Raw genomic sequence first — 22924 nt, 5'->3', positions numbered from 1 at the left:
CTCAATCCTCTTTCACCTAAAAAGGAACAAACAAAAAGAAAAAGAAAAAGAAAAAGAAAAAACTAGCCTTCAATCCTGTGCTGCCTTTTGTTAGCACTGTCTTAACTTTCTTTTTTCATTCAAATCCCCCCCAGTAGTCTGTCCTCATTGTCTCACCATTTTACTTTTGTATTATTCACTCTTTAAAACATTGCAATTTGATCTTCTCTTTTAGTCTTCTAAAATTCCTCTTGAAAATATCAACGATGATATCCCAACCCACAAATTCACTTATACTTCCTGTCTTTTTTTTTTAATTAACATGTAATGTATTATTTGCCCCAGGGGTGCAGGTCTGTGAATCATCCGTCTTACACAATTCACAGCACTCACCATAGCCCATACGCTCCGAACGTCCATCAGTCTTCCGCCTTTATATTATCTCTCTGCAACATTCAGTGTTGTTTATCATTTACTCTTTTAGAAATTTTACAACCCCCGCCTTTCAGATCATTAGTTTTCTTATTTCTCAGCTGTTTTCTCTCTCTCTCTCAGGTCTTTCCTCATCTGTGCATGCTTTCGTTCTCACCTGTCCACACTGCTCATGCCCTATCATGTACTTCTGGGGTGGTTTTTCCAGTCGCAAGGTTTCAAGCAGGGATCCATACGCACATGGAGCTGCAGCTACAACCTAGATTTTTCTCAAGGCCAAGAACAGCGTAGCTGACTGCTCCTGTGCATTTACATTCATATCAGCATGGCCCACCTCTATGTTCAGTCTGCCCAGAAATGCAGGGTTTTTTTAATAAACCTGATTCTTTTATGTTTTGACGCCGTCCTTGGCTACGATCACTCAGCTGTAGCGCTCCGAGTTATTCTCGACTCTTCTCTTTCCCTTAAATGCCAGACGCACTTAATCTGCAAGTTCAGCCCGTTTTTACACTTAAACATATCACACTGTTCTCTAATGTGAGGACCATCACCCTAGAGGTCTCCGGTTTCACCCTCGCCATCTGCAAACTTTGCTCCAATAACAGCCTCCAAATGAAGGCGTTTGTACTTCCATTTTGTCTACATCAAATCCAAATTCCACACAACAGCCAGCAATATCTCTACTATAGCTGGGTGTGCTGCCCTTCTTACAAAAGTCCCTTAAAGACTTCTCAGCAAGTGTATGTTAACCTCTAAGCTTTTTTACTTCCCATAAAACACCCTCTGCAGGGGCACCTGGGTGCCTCAGTTGGTTAAGAGCCTGCCTTGGCCTTGGCCCTGAGTCCTGAGATCGAGCCCTATATCGGGCTCCCTGCTCAGTGAGAGTCGGGAGTCTGCTTCTCCGTCTCCTCCCAGCTTGTGCTCTCTCTCCGCTCTCACTCTCTGTGTATGTGTGTGTCTCTCAAACAAATACATAAATAAAGCTTAAAAAAAAAATCCTCTGCATTGGTGAAACGGTCTTTGTCTTTAGCCTCATTTCCTGCTCCTCTAAAGTCATATTTTGTACTTCCGCAACACCAAATTGACAGCTAAGAAGGAAGTAAGGGATCTTCAAACTCTTCTTCATCTCTGGGCTTTGCTCACACTGCCTCTCGAGACATCTTTTCTCCAACCCTTTGCATAACCAAGTGCTTCTGCATCAGTTAGAATCAACTAAGGAGTTCTGCCCTGTAGGTCTCCCAAGGCTAGATGAGGCTCTCTTCGTCTGTGTTTCCTTCTAACCATTGCATTTGCTGTTGCATTTTTATATGGCATAGTGTTTGGAAATGAGTTGGTGTTTCATATTACTGTGTGTGTGTGTGTGTGTGTGTGTGTGTGTGTAGGGGAATAATCTAAGAGTTTATGCAACACCTAATTGTCATTTAAGTGTTGCTGACAAGGTAAAGTGCTAAGTGCTGGGATTTACAGGGACCAATAAGACATAAATCTGCCCTTCAAGGGCAGATGATCAAATAGGAGCAATATGGCACACAGAGAGTTAACTGGTTTACAAGCCCGAACAAGGTAGAAAGTGCTAAGAGCAGAACAGCAGTGCAGGGTGAGTACTGAGAGAGCTCCTGCGAGATGGTGATTGCTTCCACACGCGTGTTTTGCCGGACAGTCGAAGCACCAACCCAAATATTTTGACATTGTATCAACTTGATTCGAGAGCCATGATTTATAATCTTATTGCAATTAAAACTCCAGTGCAAATACAGCTTGTGTTACACAACCCCACACCCATCGTTTGACCAGTTGTGTCTTGGACTGAATTTCCTCGCCATCTCTAGTTCCCTCCTGCTGCACAAACCCTTGCCCAGGATGCACTGGCAAATCTCAACTAGTTCTTCAATTTCACTCTTTTCTCCAAGCATTTGAGAAAAGCAGTAAGAAAACAAAAACATAAATTCCATTTTCAACAAGGAGCTAGAAAGGGACAGAATGAGAAAAGAATGGAAGTCTGGCAGTGGCAAAGTTTCCCTATTTAAAAAAAAATCACAATAATAATACAGTTCCATGAAATATGTCTTGTCAGAACAGTTGCCTCCATTTGATGGAAGAGGAAATTGAGGCTCAGAGTTGTGAAATATCTTGCCCAAGTTCACATATCTGGTATCTTCAAAGCTGAACCTAGTACCACAAAGCAGAAAAAGAAAAGGAAGAAGGAAAAAAATATATAACAAAAGATTTGTCACTAGCTCTAGTCATGAGAAATCCTTCTTATGCAAAATGTTGAGAAGGTTTATAGGGCTGTTCAAATTATTGACTTCATGTTTGATGTGTGTGTGTATAGAAAATATAAAGGCTGTCCTAATTTAGATATGACTGGACAGTATTTCCGAGAAATTCAACCTCTCTCCCTCTGCACGTGTACAGTCCCCCAAACGCCCCCACTACAATCTTGGCCCAGCCCACCTTTACCAATGCATACCACACTGCCCTGAGCAAAATTTCACCAAGACAGCACTCTAGACTACTCCGTTTGTGACGCACACAGTAATCTCCCATCTCCATTCCTTTGTTGTAAAATTCTGCTGTGTACACAGTTCGCATCGGGACTCGAAATACCTTTTTCCGTTTTGAATTCTAGATAACACATCGATGTCTACAGAAGGACTTCCCTGAACTCTAACTGGAAATACTTTCTCTTTTCTCTATACCTAGACCATAACGAATAACAACTGTTTTTGGATATCTGAATTTTGTAAAGATTCTAAGTTTAGGTAATGCTTTCAAGTATACCACCCTGTAAAATACGGCTCACAAATCGTCTTGTGAACAGGCATCCTAAGATCCACTTTATGGTAAGAACTTGAGGGTCAAACTCACTGATAACTCCTTAGACATAGACAAGAGGTGTGCCTGTCCTGTGAGCTATACTCTGAAATTCTGGTCTGGGTTTCATCTGACTGTGCTCCTCCCAAGGAGTGAGGAATGTACCAAGCTAAAGGGAACATTCTGGAATTTCTTGCCTATATATCCTCTGCCACCAGCCCCCTCCCCAGCTCAGACCTGCTTAGAAAGTCCCGTTGCCCCTTGTTCCCTGGCTCTCCTCCTCAGTTGGTATGTGCTCCCATTGGCCAGGAGAGGCCCAGGGACAGTTCATCAAGGGAGATGAACTGGTCTTGGATGTGGACAGGAGTTCACACCTGTGAGTCGAGGTCGCTCACATTCTGAACGGGAACTAAGGCCCGAAGGTGAACGTGCTGTTGGCTGGTATCCAGAGGCTCATTTTCCCTGCCTCCGTGCTCTAGAGGGAAGCTGAGGAGACTGGGAATTCCTCATTTGAAGCTGGCCTTCCCGGTTGTCGCAATGTGTAATCGTCAAGGTGGGATGGGGTAGATCATCTGTTATTTAACAATTTGTTAATTTGCAGTTTTAAATATTTAGACATATGGTATGGGTTTTCCTTTGTCCTTTTGCCCTTAGTTCCATAATCTTAAGGACAAGTCTTTGCCCCAGGTCACCGATCAGTGAGAGACAAAACCAAGGCTCCATCCAGGAGTTTCACTCCGACGCTTCCATGACAGCCGTGTTTCCCAGACTTGCCTGATCACAGGGATCATTAGGAAGCTGGGAGTGCCTAAAGTGCAGAGTGGGTTGGGTTAGTGCCTGAGAAGTTGACCAAAGACTCCAGGGAAACTGTATGCTCAGGCAAGTCTGGGAAATGCCATCCTACTCAATCAATAAGCAACCATTGGTTATTAAATCAATAAATACCATTTAAATACCTTCTACAGAGTACAGTAAACAGCATTGTACTATAATCAACCATTGTACATTTAGATGGTACATATAATAAACGTTTTATTGAAAACATTTGGATGCATGTTTTATTTCTCCTAATAGATATTTATCTTCATGACTGAAGGAACAATTTCATGTACAACTTTCTATCTTGTATAGCATCTCCCACAGTACTTTTTTTTACATTATAAGGGTAGCAAATATTTATTGGATAAAAGATTAATGCTTGGAATTCCTTTATGTAGTATCTCTCAATAGTGTAAATGTAAGGGGTGTAATTTTTATGTCTTCTCATTATACAGATGCTATGAACATTAAGAAGGTTGTCCTTATTTGTGTTATATATTCTTATACATATTTCTACTAAAGTTTCATATTATATTGAATGGCTGTTCCATGAGCTGTGAATTATTTGAGGTTGAGTGTTCCGTCTTGATTTCTTCATGACCTAACGTGGTGGACGTGGAGAAGCAGTACTGAGACTTCTCTTAAATTAAGGACTTGCTTTCCTGCCTATTGACTAGTCACAGCTGGAGCATGAAGTCTGACATTTCAGCTCATGGTGGAACAATTTGCATAGGCTGCATACACTTCGGAACTCCGTGTGACGTTGGCCAAAGCTTTGCTGGGCCTGCACTGACGTTCGGCTTCTCCCTCTGCCCAATTCTTTCCAGCTATGTCAAGTCCTAGTAAATATCAATGCATCAAACAATATCTCAGCGTCTGTCTCCGGAGAATCTTGCCTGTGTCATCTAGCCTGTTGGAGGATCAATAAATATTCCTTGAATATATGGTAGATACATAATAACAATAATAGCCAACGTACAAAATGCTTACTATGTGCCAGGGACTAGTCTGAGAATCTTGTACCTATCATACATACATCATTGAAGTAGTACTATTAATATCTCCATTTTACAGATGAGGAAACTGAGGCACAGATAAGTTATATAACTTGTTCAGGGTCACATACCTGGGAAGTGGACCTTATATTAGAGCCCAGGAAATCTGTTTTCAGAGCCTGTGTTCTTAATCACCAGACTAAAATGATTTTCCAAAGAGATTTATTAATATTCACAGGATCAATGAATAAATATGTATTTCTGTGGTATAAGTAGTCAGTTCATATGCTATTGATTAATGTATGCTTTGGGGTATCTGAAAATAGGGCTGTTATTACTAGTTTCTTCTAAACTTTTTATTTTTCAAACAAAGTTTAGAAAAATGAATAAGAGGGATTTTTAAATTTACCTATTGGAAGATATTTATTCTTAATTTTCCCCCTCATACTTGGGAGAAAATTTATGATTATTTTCATGTTCTGGCCTCATCATTTTATCATGATGATAGCCAGTCTTTTGTGTAAGACCTCTTTTTTTTTTTTTTTGAAATTATTTGGAAAAGATGATATCTTGGCCTGTGACTGCTCTTAGCTTGTGGGCTGACTTCTCCTGTGGTCCTTGTTTCTCCTCGGCCCAAGGCCCAACTTTGGCCTTCACTGAAAGGATGTAATGAGGTAGTCTTGGCAGTGGCACACTGACCAAGCCGGAGTTAATTCAGGGGTGAAGTTTGTTCCCATTTTCCATGTGTGGGTTGCTACCTACCTTGGGCCTCATTTTGTGGCTTATTTGCTGCAGACCCTCACTTCTTAGGTCACATGACTCCTTTCTTGTCCCAATTCTTACAGGGATATATTTCCTGTTCAGAGCATCTGGTCACCACTTGCTGTTTATATGTGAGGACTGCTGTCCGCTTGGATGGTCACAGGTAGGAGAACCTTGAATCTCGTGCTTGGCAGAGATTCTACCTAGTTTTTACTATATTTTGGAACTTTTGCTGAAGGTATTCAACCAACTGACCTTTTGCCCATCTGTCTTCAAACTGATCTAGTATCCTTCTTGCTTTATATTTTCATTTTTCTGATGCTACAATGACTGATCCCAGTTTTTCTCCTTTGTTCCAATTCTTGTTTGTGAACTGATTCGATAGTCCATTGGGAGAGATTAATTCTGACTTTATTTTATCCAACTCAATGTCTCATTGTCTGAGTCTCATTTTATTGATCTTATAGTCACGGATCTTAGAATGGCCTGTCGTTATTGTAAATTAAATCCATGCAGAAAATTGATGACAGAAATCTCCTTTTTTGGGTGATAGTTCATTATTAGGCCAGTATTATTTAAATAATTGTCCTACTGTTTCATTGACATTGCCAAAATATCAGAGAGAAAAACATAAGTAATTTCACTTTATTTTCCTCAAATCTTAGTAGTAAATTATTTATTGGCCAATATTTATTGAATGGCCACTATGTGCCAGGTACCAGTCTAGTCAGGGTTACGTTCCAGGTACAAGGAATGAAATGTTTTTGCACCTGCATTTTTTACTTTTCACATGCCTGTACTTTTTAGTCAAAACTCACGATAACTCTACAAAGATGCTAAGAGAAACATTATTCTTATCACAAAAATGAATTAACAGAGGCTTAGAGAAGTTCTAATGATTGGTTCAAGTTCATACTGCAGAATAGCACTAAGAGTAAGACCTCAAACATCCTCTCAGTCTTCTTTCCACTAAGCATATTAAAGATGAGATATTAAGAGATTAAAATCCATAACGAGGGGTGCCTGGGTGGCTCAATCAGTTAAGCATGACTCTTGGTTTCCACTTAGGTCACAATCTCAAGGTTGTGAGATCAAGCTCAGCCTGGAGCCTGCTTTGTCTCTCTCTCTCCCTCTCTCTCCCTCTCCCCATACCTTGCACTCATGTTCACTCTTTCTCAAATAAATAAATAAATAAAATCTTTAAAAATAATAATAAGATAAAACCCATAGGGAAATGCACATTAGACACATATCAAGTAGAGCTTCCTATATTAAACAAATAAATAATGATAAACGGAACTGACACATCCACAAAGCAAGTGAATGTTGGGATCATTGTCTTTTTTTTTTTAAGATATATTCTAAATTCCTTCCATTTTTCTGAAAATGTGATGAAACCCTTGGAAAATTCCTCATATCTATCATGCATCCATTAGTAGACGTGTTATCATTCAATTCACTTGGGTGGTCATATTTTATATGTTCTTCTTGAACGACCTTGACAAGTAAATATAAGCTAGTTCCCATAAGGAGATGTACAGCTGGGAGAATCTAGCCCACTGGTATTTCTGGGATACTTATTTGAATGATACAGTAAATACAGTCAATGCATGGAGAGACACAATGTAAACTGTTACTTTGAAATGCTTGCTTTTGGCACAACTTCATCACAGGCGTTTTACAATTTACAAAGCAGTATGGAGTAATGTTGACAACTTCTGTGTTTACAAATTCACTGGTTCCTCTTTACTCAAGGCAGGGTTTTTGGTTTTGGCACCTTTTCAGATTTTCATCATTTCTTCCCAATATTTTCACATCTATTGCTCTTTACTCTATTAGAATAGAGATTATTTTATCCCAAGCTGAATGGGCATCATGGAGGCCATGTGACTTAGAAGAGGAAATATTATCCACCTGGACCTGATGCAAGGTCCTAGTAAAATGTCTGGTTTCATTGCATTTAATGCATCAAAAGAAGGATTTTTTTTTTTTTTAGCAATGACTGAAGAATGTGAGAGCATGAATTGTGATTTCAAATAATAATCTTAATTGCTTTCAATATGGAAGACTAAGAGAGCTTTGGAAAAAAAATTACTTCATCGCCTTTAAGAAAGTGAGATGTTATGAAAACAGATCTAAATCTGTTAGCATTGCATTGTTAAGGAATACTTTCTTTGGCAATTTTTAAGATTCCTGAGATAAGTAGCTCTAGGATGGTTAAGATGTTGCCACACCAATAAACTAAAAGAAGGATCAAGTATTAATTATTACATAATTAGGGGCCCCTGGGTGGCTCAGACATTAAGCATCTGTCTTCCGCTCGGGTCATGATCCCAGGATCCTGGATGGAGTCCTGCATCAGGCTTCCTGCTTGGCGAGAAGCCTCCTTCTCCCTCTCCTGCTCCCCCTGCTTATGTTCCCTCTCTCCCTATCTTTCTCTCTATCAAATAAATAAATAAAATCTTTAAAAAATTATTACATAATTATTATCCTTACAATAAATATATCAATAAGAATAACAGTTAACATCTATTGTGGGCTTATTCTATGTCAGAGAATATTCTAAGAGCTTTATGTGGGTTATCTCATTGAATCCTCAAAACAACTTTATGAGGTTTTCATTATCCCCATTTTACAGATATGAAAACCAGAACACAAAATGTTTAAGTAATTTGCCCAAAGAGATACAACTAACAAATGGCAAAGTTTAGAATTTAATTCAGAAGTTTGTGCTAATTAAGTGTTAACCATGGACTATTCATTGTGTGATAATATTGGGTTTTTGCTCTTGGGGGTTTATATCATGTAGCAGAGAAAAGGTTGAAAGCAATGTAGAGCATTGTACATTCTACGGTAGTCACTACTGCCTTCTAAATAAATCACAAAATGTATCCTATTTGGGTATTGGATTGTCCAACATTGTTATTTTCCCTAAATTTATATGCAGATTCCTATAGATTATTTTGAAGAAATACACAAATTAATTCTAAAATTTATATGGATGTGCAAAATATGTAGAAATGACCAGTTTGAAGAAGTAAAGACTTTCACTACCTCAATTTAAGGTTTAATATAAAGTTAGAAGAAAAAATATAGTGTGTTTTTGGAACACAGATAAATAAATAAATGAAACAGAATAGAAGATTTCAAAATAGATGCACGTATAAAGGATCAATCGGTATTTGGAAAAATGCAAGGGGAGTTCTGATTCTGGTGTGGTCGTGTCAAATACTTTCCCCATTGCCATCCGAATCAGAAGGCATTAGCTATCCCCAGCTATTGGAGTTTGAGCTTAAACTAACTTTTCTGAGAGTGCTCAGTATGTTGTCTTTGAAAGGGAGCTGTTTGCTCTATTACATGCAGAAAATATTGGGGATCCTGGTTACTACTAATCGCCCTTTTAATCACAATGTTGCCACACATGCTTCTCATAAACGACCAGGTGGAATCATAGCAAGAGCCAGAACGAGGTGTGGAAGAGGTATAAGCCACCTTGCGTCATTGTATGCATCTATTAATAACAACACTTACTTTCAAACAAACAAAATTCAGGAAAAAATGCTAACCTGGACGCACACCTGGACAATAGATATAATGTGGGACTGTCCCAGGAGAACTGAGACATATGGATGCCTAAAGGATAAGATATTAATATCTTGTTTCAAACAAAAATTCAACTGTGGAGAAGAATAAATAAAAGCATAAGGAATTTATAATTGGAATAAAACTTCTAGAAAATTTAAAAAGCATGAAAGAGGTGAAATGCACTTAAAATCATTGCATTTGGGGGGAGAAATCTGCTACTAAATTATCATCTGTTCACTCAAAACAAAGCAAAAAAATGAAATTTATGTGAAATTCACAGTTGAAAATAGTTTATTTTTTAAAAGACAACAGTTTCTATTAAAAGTGCAGCCAAGTCTATTTCATCTGTGATTAAAGACAAATTTTTGAAGTTTCTGGAAATCAGAGCAAAAAAGAAAGGATAAGAAATATTTCTACTTATAAATTCATAGTTTATTCCTGAAAAGTGTTCAACTTCTAAATTAAATATTTTGAATAATAAAGAGGGAAATCATGTAAGACATAAGTTTTAATGAGATTAGTGTGCCCTCAGCTTATTCAGTAATATGTAGTGCGACAACTGGTCCTGCGAGGAAACAATAGCTGTCACATAAAACTGCCAATTAAAGTGATATTTTGAGGTTTTGCTTATTTTTATCACACATCTCTGTCCAACTTACACAGTTATAAAATGCATCTTCAGCAAAATTATCTGCGTAAGTTTGTCTGCCTAATATTAAGGATCTGGCTTCCAGTAGTACCACCAAATCAGTGGAAAATTTGATGGACTTAAAGCAGAAATGAAAAGGGAAGTTGACCGAGCGTTATATACACTTGGTCATTTACCTCTTTTGGATTTAGTAGTGATGAAGATTTGTAAGGAATTGGAAGAAGTCTGAAGTGCTGTCACTATTGTTATTAAGTCAACAGTCATGTATTTCTGGAAAAATTGGGAGGTTTATGAAATATGTTGGAAGAGCAAAGGCATTAAACACAGGAGCCTTGACTTGTCCAAACATGTTGTACCATTGCGTGTTACCGACGGAGATGGAGATCCCAGAAGTTATCAATACATGAGCACCTGTATTGAAAGCTCTTCCAATACTTAAGCACCCAGGGAATCAATTGGTGTATGGAATACTGATTTCCTAATTTGAATTTATCTTAGTTTAAAATTTCTTCCTATTGAAGTATGTATTATAGGAAGCCTTCATGAAAACATTTAAAGGAAAACAAGATGCTCTTGATCTCAGGTCATGATCTCAAGGTCCTGAGATGGAGCTCCACGTCTGCCTCCATGCTCAGTGGGGAGTCTACCAGAGATTTTCTCTCTTCCCCTCTCTCTGCCCTTTCTCTCCCCCTGACGCCTGCTTGTGCTCTCTCTCTCTCCCTCCAAAATAAATAAATAAATAAATACAATCTTTAAAAAAAGTTTCTTGTTCGGATATCTGGAAGAACCAATGACAAATGCAAAACTATTTTTCTGACTATAAAAAATTTGAAAAATAGATAACCGGTTAAAGAGGAATTTAAAATTCATTTTATTAGAATAACAAGACTGTTGTTTTATTTAAATTTTATTCTGCTAATTTAACTTATATAAAATTATTATGGCAAGATGAAACGGATTTTGGAACTACCATTTAACTGGGGGAAAAGAACCTGTAAATGATTTTTGAGTAAGTATGTAGAAGAGTTTTAGTCTTAACATGACTTAATATGATACTGTAAACATAATTTTATCATACCAATGTATATCTTAAATTCATAAAAATCTATTTAATCACATTAGTGCTATGATCATACTACAAATCTTTCAAAATCGTACTCTTTTCCCACTAAATTATTATATATTCCTTAGATTTGACCAATCCCTTGCCTCGCTTTATTCTAGTCCTGCTTCATCACATTCATATTATGAAATGTGGGACTAAAATCAAAGTTTCTTCTACTCTTAGACTCCTTCAAATGCTAACATCTGTTATTTTTATTTGAAATTTGAAATTTAAGTTCAAAGCCTCATATTTCAAGTAATATTTTTATATATTAAATCCTTTCTTCCCAGTAATTGGAAAAAATGTGATTATCCTACATCACTAAAGAAAAATAAAATAGCTACAGGTCTATTATACCTTCCCAGAAGTGAAAAATATTTTTTTAATATGCACTTAGCACTTTCTAAATTTCTAAAGCTAGCATCTCTCATCCATTTTTTCAAAGGTAGATGATAGGTGGGTAAGTAGATAGACCTATGGATGGATAGATAGATTGATAGATAGAGATAATGATAGATAAGATAGAGGAAGAGATGAAGGTGGTAGATAGATGGGTGGTGATAGATAGGTTTGTGTCCTGTTTCTCCCATTTCTTTGCAAACCTCCCATTCTTCTCCACCAAAGTTATCATCCATTTCATGGTATGGAGAGTGGTCACTTTCTTTAAGAGTTCCCATGAAATGAGAAACTAGTTGTTTTATAGAGAAGGCCATCATCATACTTCCTGGTATGACATATCTCTACTACAATATTCCTTGAGGCGTTTTATACCCCAGGATGCATTAGGATGTCTGCAATAGTAAGACATCTCTTGTTTGTAACAAAAGGTGTCACTCAAATGCACTATTCCGATCTGTCATCGCCTTTATAATACTGCCATCCTCATTAACACATTCTTAATATACCTTTTATAAGTTTATCTTCTTACACCTCACTTTTAGTTTTCTGGATGAACTAATCTTTTATTAAATGGCAATTCTGGTAACACCATCTGGTGTTTGGCCAATAGAGGGAATTTTCGTGAATGTGTAATCCTATCCGAGTGTTCAGAACATGCCCAGTAATGCTATGAAGGTAGACACTAAACAGGCATTTCTACTATATTCTTGCTTAAAGGAAAGTTATTCTCTATATCTGACTGATAAGACTCTGATGAAAAAAAGTGTCAAAAAATGTGTTTGATTACCCTGGGACTTACATGGGTTGCCCGGAGAATTTGCTCTTTATAATTTAGCTCAAGAGAGAGCATGTTCTCAATGCATGCTCTTGTGCTCTCAAAACATCCTGTCAAAAGACCTCGCTGAAATTAATGGCTCAGAACTGATGCTAAGCTTTCAAGGATGCTGCAGTGATTTATGGAGTGGGGCCCGTCTCCGTCTTTGTTGGGTGGAGAGCACTTGTCTTCATGTAACAGGGCTAATATTACTTCAAGCTGTTGTCAGTTGACTTGGTAAAATTGCTTAGATACACTCCCCATGCAGTTAGCTGGTGATGATTACCCTTAAGTATTCACATAGCAGAAGCCCTGGGGAAATGCTAATTCGCCACCCGAAAGGAAGATGATCCAGCCACGCAAACAATCTCCTCGAGTCTCCGGGCTGTAATGAGGACCAGGCCCCAGCGACAAGGCCTGCTCTGTGTTGTGCTGCTGCATCGAGGTTCAGCAATTTTCAAGGAGAAAGAGATTGGAGTCAGGCCCGGGGCTGCACGGACTCTGCTAATCGCCACACAGGGACTTCGGGTGCTCTGAAGCCGTGGGAGGGCGTTGGCTCTCAGGAGCTGAAGGACACCTGGGCGTATGTTGTTAAGGAGTTGAGGAGGGGGATATCCGTTCAAACATTTGCAGACTTAGGGTGTGCTGAGATCCCTTTGGTGTTTGCATAGTCAGCACCTTGTTCTTTCTTTTCACGAAAAAAGCAAACAGAAACAAAAAGTAGAATTTCACCCAAGCTGGCTGGTGACTCTGTTAGGTCCCTTGAGAGCTGCACGTAAGCTTTGTTTCTCCTCCATTAGAGCGTAATCAGTTTGACAACAGAGGAAGGATGGAGCGGGCCCTGTGAGGCTCTGACGTGTACGGGTCCATTTGTGGGGGCTCCACGGCGTGAATGTGACTGCGTCTTTGTCAGCGACAAGTACAATTTATCAGGTCACCATAACAGAGAACTTTGGGGAAGCGAAAGTTGATGAGAGCAGAACAGATAACTCTCCCCTGCTCCCTGATAACCATAAAAAGTAAGAGAAAGGGGAAAAGCAGGAATTCTGGAAATGCTTACTAGAGGGCATTGGGAATTTCTCCATCTCTGTTCGTAGAAGTGGAGGAAAGCAGTAGGGGCTTCCTCTGGCTCAAAACTGAACTCTTAACCTGAAAAGCAGGAGGAAGGACCATACCCACTGATGTCTAAAATAAACTTGAATCCTTGTAAGCGAAGGAAAATGTTCACACCCACATGGGGAAACAGTGGTTTCCAACTCCTTGGAACACAGTGGCCTTCATCTACTGACAGCTATTTCTAACGTGGGCTTTTGTTGGCCCCGCAGCAAATATAATTCAATTGTTAATTTTTTCTTGAAGTCCCAGAAAATATGGCATGTGAAGACTGAATATGAGGAAGCTTTTTTTTGTTTTGTTTTTTGATTCCATAAATTTTTGAAGATTATATATAATCAATACCAAACATTCAGAATGACCAGGTTTTAAGTAACTGTATTATACATTAACTATTGGTATATTTAAAGGGTTTGGGTTATAGTTGCTATAATTTAAGGGGAAGACAGAACAGAAAAGCAGAATAGCATAGGCACAAAATGAAAGCACTCAGTTTTGGTTAATGAAGTAAAGGAGAGAAAATGATTTCTAGATAGGTATATACCTATATCACAGAGGAAATATTAATATTTTGGTAATTAAAATCCTTTGTCTCATTAAGCAAATGAATATTTAAAACTTAGAAGTTGTCCTTTGTTGCAGCTTTGCAGAAATCAGGTTCTTGAGTGTGTGGAAGTTTATGCAGAGCAAATCCCTGAAATATCAAATCCTCTCAGGATTTGATACATTTTTCGATTTTGCTATCTCAATTTATAAAATTTTTTATGGTGAAAATGCCACTCAGAGGTAAAGTATTTCCTAATTTTATGAAATATATTTTATAATAATAAAGTCGAACCAATTTTATTCAAACAGAGCATTCAAGTCTGATTTTATCACACTTTTGCAAAATATAACTCAAAAAAACTTCTTTAGGGCACCTTGAAAAAAAATTGTACTGCGCAGAGTTAAACAGGCAAGGAAGACTTTATTCAAGACTTTTGCAATAGGAGTCAAGACTAGTGCAGTAGGATAGAGAGACTGAGCTCAGCTCCATTGAAATAAAAGGCAGACCAGTTTTTAAGCACCCAGGTGAGTTAGCGGGAAAGTTCTGGAGAATGTTAAAGGGGCGGTGGGTCACTTTGAGCAGCTGTCTGTGCTTATCAAAGTCTGGTTCCTACCTCCCGCAGAGACTGGGAGGGAAGGGGCTCTATCTTTATGCTTACACTTCAAAGAGATAGCCACCCCCCAAATGCTGGAGAAAGACATTACTGGGTTGTAAAACTGCCAAGAGACTGGGAGAGGATCCATGTCTCAAAGGGAAAGAGAAAGCATTTTAGAATGGCAAGTTTTCTAAAGTAAGTGGTCTAAGAGAGGCCAGGGACCTAGAGCCAGGAAGAAAGGGTCTGGAGTTCAGTCAAGTAGCGGGTCATGTTAAGGCTGTCTTGACCACTTGCTGATACGGCACCCTACCAACAGCCGTAAGTATAATTTATTTTCTTCCAAACTTTGCTTCAAGACCATGAAATTTCTCATTTTCCAGTTCTCAGTAGTCACCAGGTGATATGCAGCAAATAAAAGTAATAAAAATTGACTTGAAATATTCAGAGAAATAACTTCTCTTTCTAAGATTTATTTATTAGAAAGGATCACGTGCTCACTTGGCTGGGGGAGGGGCAGGGAGAGGAAGAGGGAGAATCTCAAGCAGATTCCCCACAGAGGGCAGAGCCTAACGTGGGGCTCCATCTCACCACCCCGAGATCATGCCCTGAGCAGAAGCCAAAGTGCATTGCTCAACCGACCGCACCACCCAGGCACCCCCCGAGGAATAACGTTTGAGAAATCCATCAGATACAAAATTTAGAAGTTATTAATGAAATAATTATTACTAATTTATTGTTGAGATACAACTTCAAACCAGGCCGTGCTGAGTCCTTTCCCCATACTACCTGACCGTGTTCTCACACAGATCCACTGCCACAGAGATGAGAAGAAGGAAACCCCCAGAGGCTGTGACTGCTTTTGGGCCCACAGGTAATGAGGGTAGAAAGAAAACTGATTTTGGACTTTTCACCAGGAGGTATGACAAGATACATTTCATATGAAACCAAATGTGTAATTTTTATAGAATTTTATTCTGACTTTTAACTCCACTTGTGAAAAGCCTACTTTTCCTATCTAATACAGAGAGACATTACAAGGCTCTATTAACGCTGTGGGTTTATGAAAGTGGTTTGAAAGACCCTACAGCCGGAGCTGAGGAATACCGGGTAATTTCTTCTGAGGGCTTTAAATAGATGTACACTCCTGGTGTGGCTTAGGGGGATTCTTACATGACCCAAAGGGAGAAGGACTCTCTGATGCATTTCCTTTCAAACTCAGCATTTAATCATTCCATATCAGCACTGGTTTTCATTTTACTTGGTAAGTGGCGGTAGATATATTATTAGCTCTGACAATAAGCTTTCATTTCCAATGTTTTGCCTCCTTTTTCTATCAATAGTGCTAAAAGTGAAAAGTACAATTGAAAGTACTCTTTTCAGCCAACTGTGATGAGCTGGATACATTTTCAGAAAAGTGTACAAAACTTAGTTTTGTTACGTCAAAATATTCCCAGTAGCTTCATTCAATGAGAAACAATAGTTCATAAAAGAAAGATTTAGAAAAGCAGAAGTCTGTGATTCATTTCACTTGTACTTGTGGAATAGGACTACATACTATCAGAAAATAAGTTGCTTGAACCTCATCTAGTATCAAAATCTTCCTTTAAGGAATATAGTGGTAAATAAGACAGACAAATTTCTTCCCTAACAACGATTATAGTCCCGTGGTGGAGCAAGTTAGGTTTACACTTTTTCCAATTTTCCTACTTAAATTGTTTTCTATTTCAAGTAGAAATTATATTCCTTTTTTAAAAAATTAAATCAAGAACTAGTTTTTTTAATGATACCAAGACCAGTTATTCAATTATACCAAGGTGATTTTTTAATACAAAGGCAATTATCAAGAAAAACCTGTTTAGTATTCACTTTTATCCTTGATCCTGTTTCTAACCATAACATAGGCACTCAAGAGACAGAAGATGACAAAGGGAATGGCCAACCCAAGTGTTTTCTGAATAAACGATGAGAATCTGAGATTCTTTTACCGTCTTAGTGCTTTATTGTCTGGAGAACCAGGGAAGCTCTCTGTCACAGTAGCATGTTCAGGTTTCGTGAGGTCTGAGAGTCCAAGAGTGGGCTACACCCTACTTACTACACACACCATCATCCCGCCACGGTCAGAGTTTCTTAATCCTGTGTTTTCCAAGAGCAACTAGAGCTCTCGTAGCAGATCTCAGATATGGAGTGTGATATGATTGACTGTCCTACTGTTTATACTTCTAGTATCTTCTCGGTATCATACCATTTCCCTTACAACCAAAGCTAAACCAAAAGAAGTTACGAGCGTCTGCTCGGACCCTCAAGTTGCCGCAGGGCCTGTGCCCCGCACTTCTTCACCAAAGCCCATGAAGAGTATCGTATCACCAACAGCGGCCCTTCTTGTATTCAAACGGCCTGATTTCTGTCTTGTGTTGACATTTAACGACAACAACAGCAGGTCAGGGTATGCATGAAAATCCTGTTTTCTTGGACCTTGTTATTGTTTCTGAAGAGGCTGGAAGGTCTTACATTTTAGCTAGATCCTACGAAAGGCCGTACCTTTCTGTGCCAGGGAGGCCTTCCTCACATAATGCTTGGAACCGATTCTATTTAATTAGGTGGTTTCATTAAAATATTCAGAACGCAGAAAGAAAAGGGTTTTTTTCAGAAGGTGCTGTGCTGAGCATCAAATACCAAGATGATACAAACGTTTAAAATGAAAACACAAATAGTAAGGATTTAGACGGTGCTTTTCAAAGAATATACTGGTGCAATAGACCAGTGTCAGGCTACGTTTCACCCATTACAACAGAGGCAAAGCAGTCTATTTTTTGAAGGAAGAGCTAGACTCCCACACAAAGCACTTCCCTCCCATGCAGGACCGGATGTTGCAGGGCGGTGGTTCATCTCCCACGTCCTGCCTGTGAGTGGAGAGGGAATGAGTGGATCGAAGTGATGCTCAGACTTCCCAGCCGGGGAGGCTATTTAACACGTTCCGTGTAACCCATTTAATTGCACCCATAAGCTTGTCAGGAGAACCTGCAGCTACAACGAATCAATAATGTATTCAGAGCACAGTGGGAAGACACTGATAATGGAGTTTGCAGCTTTCCGGAGTGTGCTGGCCGAGTCTCTTGTGAGTCTTGGTGGCCTGGTCAGTAATTAGGCCAACAGCTTTTGGAGTTGAATGGTCAGGATTCGACATGTGGATTCCGATTAAGTGGCAGTGTGACTGAGCTAGGAATCCCGCCGACATGCATTAGCGCCTCAGCTTTAATGAGGGGGATCTTCTCGTCTCTTCTGTTAATTCTGATACCTGTCGCCTTAATTCCAGAAAAATACTAAAGTCCAAATGCATAACCTAAAGGCGTAAGGTGACTTTTTACATCCTGCAAAACAAATGTGTAACCGCTGAACAAACTCCCAAAAGAAAATTAGGTCAGATATTGCTTTACGACACTGATTGAGACTGGTTTTTATATTTTTAATTTGTGCCATTTAAAAATGAGAGTTATTAATAATGTTGGAATGCTTTCTTTCTATCCATTACTTTCTCGCTCATTCTCTCTCTGTTTCTCTGTTCCACTACATCTAATTCTAGTTGTTTTGGAATACAGGAACAATTTTATCTCTATGTTGGGTTACATTGAAATTACCTCACTTTTTCTAGAATTATTTAGAAAAATAGCACACAGAATAGGATGACATAAGGAATACACAAGACCAACATAATGTAACTTCTATTTGTATATGGCCCTAATGATAATATATGTCAAGTACACTAGGTAAGACAATGAATTATTATACAGTTACTGAATATTCCAGATGGACCCATATAAGGAAACAAAATTCTCACAAAATTGCCCTCTCATTCTTGAAGCTTTTAGTTCTGCTTACACGCATGTATTTCAATGTATTTGAGTCTAGAATAAAAAGAGAAAGTCAGTTAATCCATGAGTAGTTATGGAGTGTCACAGTGGATGAAGCCTGCAAGGTTGTTATTCACAAGAGTCATGCATTAGTGGCATAGACACATGCGTGGGTACATAAATAGACACATGTGTAAGCAAGTAAATAAGGTCATAAAACATATTAATCTCATACATAAGTGCAGGAGGTTATGGGATTGCCTTTTGATAGAAAAATCAGAGATGCCCTCTCGAAAGAGCTGACACTGTGACCTGAGATTTCAGTGGTGAGAAGTCAACCGTGAAAAGATGCAGAGGAACAGGAAGTTCCAATACAAAGTCTCGGAGGAGCAAGCAAGCCAGTGATAAAGATGACGGGGAGGCGGGGAGGGATCACCAAGTCAGAGATAGGAACCAGCTTCCCATTTTAAACACACCCATGGACTTGTCTGTTCAGTTTCCTGTGCTGAACAACAGTGCTGGCACACAGCAGGCATTCAGCAAGCACTCCTTAATGAACAAACGGATGAAAAACAAGTGTCATACATGAAGATATCATTGCTCTGATGCTTCTGACGGACTTACATTGTTACTACCCGGTGAAGCAAGAATCACAAAGTCCGCCATGGTGATACTATAATGAATGAGAATTAGGTTACAGAAAATTCGTCATTTGTTTGAAAATGAATTTTTTTTTTTTAAGTAGGCTCCACGCCCAGCATAAAGCCCAACACAGGGCTTGAACTCACAACCCTGAGATCAAGACCTGAGCTGAGATCAAGCATTGGACGCTTAAACAATTGAGCCACCCAGGCGCCCCTGAAAATGAAATTTTGATAAAATGATATGAAACATGTGAAAATAGAATCATGGAATCAACAAGTTTGAAACCTAACAGAGACATCACACAGAAATTTTCTTATTCCTTGAAATTTGGTTCAAGGATCAGCAGTGTCAGCATCTCCCTGGAACCTGGAAGAAACGCAGACTCCCACCTCTCAAACATGTATCATAGGTGAGAATTTAAATTTGAACAAGAGCCTCGGGTGATCCTTAGGGACATTGAAGTCTGAGTATCACTGCTCTGGAATAGTGATTTACAAACACTACATTTTGTGGTCCTTATGAGGAATCACTTGGAGTAAAGATTTTTTTTTTTTTTTTTTTTTTACTTACTGGACCCCAACCCCTCAAGAGTAAAATTCAAGTGTATTAAACAAACAAGAATTGTCTAGTTGATTCTGATGCATCCTAATTCCTTCATTGGTAGGATTACTGGATTTAGCAAATAATGAAACAAACTTACATTAAAAATACTCGTTGTTTATCTGAAATTCAAATTTAACAAGGCATGCTATATATTGTTTGGCTATTTTATTCATTTGACATGTTAACATAGGTTCAGAGTGTAAGAGTTCTTTGTAAAATATAAATGTATAAAAAAGTAAGGCATTGGTACCTGTGTCAATTAAATAATATTTTTATTCATATTCATAATGTGTTGATTTTCTTACACAGCGTAACTTGTAAATCAGCCTTTATAGATAGCACATAAAAAATTGTGTCTGTAAATGCAAGAAAAACAAATAAAATTTATTACAATACAGTTATCTCCTCCTGAATATTCAAATATGACCACTTAAAGAGAAAAGCCAAGAATTGGAGTCTTTTTGTTTTTAGTCCTTTAATAACACCTCGTGGCTGGAGGTTTTCTGTAAACTGTGGATAAATATGAAAACATTTAAAAAGCTATATAATAGCTATTTAAATCGGCTCCATCTCTCCCTAAAATACAGTCTGAAGTCTAAAGCCCGCATATGACATTTCATCAGTTTTTGGAAACTAAAGGGTTTTCCCTATTACATAACACCTCAGCATCATATTATATTTGGAAAATATAGAAATTCAGAAAAAGAATAAATTAATTACTCATAATCATATCACCAGGAGACAATCATGATAATGATTAAGCATATTTTTTGCCAATTTTTCCCCTAAAAAGATTTTTTGCTGTTTTTCACAGTTTTAATGATATTGTGCCATCATGTTCTACTGTGCTTTTGGACTTCACATTATATCATAAATACTTCCCTTATTATTATAAATAATGTGTCATTCATTGTAGATCTAACACCCAGTTAAGTAGATACACCCAAGTTTTATTTTTCCTTAATTTTTTTTTGAGTTTGGGAAGTATTGTACCAGTTTCAGCCCTTTGTTAATCACACTGCAGAGAACTCATTGCAGAACGGAAGCACCTGTGACCCCTCCCGCCGTCTTAGCCCTTATACACCTCCTCAGGCTCAGGAGAACCAAGGAGCATGCCCCCCTTGGGAAGGGGCAGGGCCTCACTTGCTAAGCAGTGACCCCGGCTTCCTAAGTTTGAAAAATAACAGAACTTTCAGCTGGTTCCTGAATTCAAGAACTCGGAAAGCTTGAACCCCAGCTGTCACTCCAATGTGAGTAAGACTAAATCTAATTTGTTGGGTGGAAAGAGTTAAATGAACTTTAACTGAAAAGCTCTCTTTCTCTTCCTCTCAGGGTAGAAAATAGCCAAGGGCAACAGCGGATGACTAATGTGTAGAATATTGCAATTAGTATAGCAAGGTACTTACAGGGATCAAATTAAAAAATTCATTAACGTACGCACTTAATTAAGAAACACTTTTCGGTTTACATGATAAATTATGACACCTATTAAATCTTCCAGTACAAGCTGTAATGGCTTCTTTGCTCCCGGGTAGAGAACTATCGCCTCTGAGGTCCTTTGAAACTCCCCAAGGACTGGCAGCATTAGTTACAAGTGTATTAAAAACAATGCTATCCCCCTGCAAGGTGCAAGCGCCTCTTTATTGGAAACTAATTTAAACTTAAAAAAGCACCAGGGAGCAGGAGGCTATCATGCTGCAAGGCAATGATAACAAACATGAAATGACCTTGAAAAGGAAATACAAGTCTTTGCTCCCCACCATTTCCAGAAGAGAAGTGACAGGGATGACGACGTCTGGGTTTTGTTTGCTTTTGTGTCTTTTGTTTGGTCTCTGTCTTCCCCTTCTCCCCTTGAAAATAAATGTTACCCGTGGAGCGAGAACATATTGGAAATAAATTGTGTATTAGTAGGTTAGTGGCCCATAGGCCTTTTTGTTTTCATTCCGTGGGAATGGTTAGGAGAGAGAGAAGGAAAGAAAAGAGGAAGGGAGGTTGGAAGGGACGCGGGAGTAAAGACGGAAGTGAAGAAGGCAATGAGTGAGGAAATCGGGCCCATCCCTCAGAGTCTAGAAGTATCTGCATTGTGGAAAAGTGTGACTCTACAAGGATAATAAAACTTTACACTTCTCTTATTTTCTTCAGAGTGTCTTCAATATCTCCTTTAATATTCTTTACAAGACTAGAATTATCAGAATGGGCAAGGAAAGCTAGAGAATCAGAAGGGCTTCCCAGAGTCAAACATATTCATGATCTCTGGCACAATTCTCCTGTTTTCCAGACTACGAAGTTTTTACAAGGAAGGCCAATGCTTTAATGGACCTGGGCACCCCTTGATAGTTTGGAAACATCTGCCTTTCTGCCCTAAACCATCTTGTTGCCCTTGCTTTATTATTCTGGCTAACAAATCATAGAAGTAGCTCATGCTGCGGTAGTGCTGAGTAGAAAACTCTAGTGTACTCAGTTTTCTGGTTTCTGGGAGTATCCAACCCATTGTCATATGTCGAGACGAGGATCCAATGAGCAAGTGTGGAGCAGGGGTCCTGAGAATCTGGGGGCAGAGACGGCAGAATGGACAAAGCAATGCTTTCCCTGGCTCATTTCCCCTGAGCCTGACCCCATTTGAAGTTATATTGTGGGGTTACATCTTTAATTCCATAAAGCAATCCCAGCTTCTAACTTAAAACATGCAGATCACACTGTTTCTGGGGTCTTTCAGCACCGTTTGCCATTCTTCCCTTAATGTTTTTGTCCCTCTGCCTATTGTAGAGGCAATATGAAAGCCACGTTAAAGAACACTGAGAAACAATTTTAAAATAAAGTCTAGCGCAAGTTATATTTTTTTCTATTTCTTAAAAAAATCTATGTCAGCGTGCAACTCTTGAGTGCCATGGCAAGAACTTGAATGAATGAGTGAAGACAAGAAGGACACGGAGGGACTGTCGTTTGAAGCTCTGCCCGTGGTTCTGAGACCCTCTGTCGGTGGGGAACCCGTGTGCAACAGATGGGCGGCTTTTGTAAACTGCAACTCAGAGTGAAAATAAACAAATAACAAAAAGGTACATCGACCTAAATACAGAAATACATAATACATTGACCTAAATACATAATATACATAAATACGTATTGCTGTGTTCTGAGTAGGAGACAACTGTGTGCCTGCAGGCCAACTGAGGGATGGGGACCAGCCTCCACGGCATGACGCTTGGTCTGCAGCTGTGGC

This window comes from Lontra canadensis, unplaced genomic scaffold (assembly GCF_010015895.1).
Source record: "Lontra canadensis isolate GAN:19392208 unplaced genomic scaffold, GSC_riverotter_1.0 scaffold1, whole genome shotgun sequence".
NCBI classification, from domain to species: Eukaryota; Metazoa; Chordata; class Mammalia; order Carnivora; family Mustelidae; genus Lontra; species Lontra canadensis.
Note: the sequence above shows the minus strand (reverse complement) of the source record.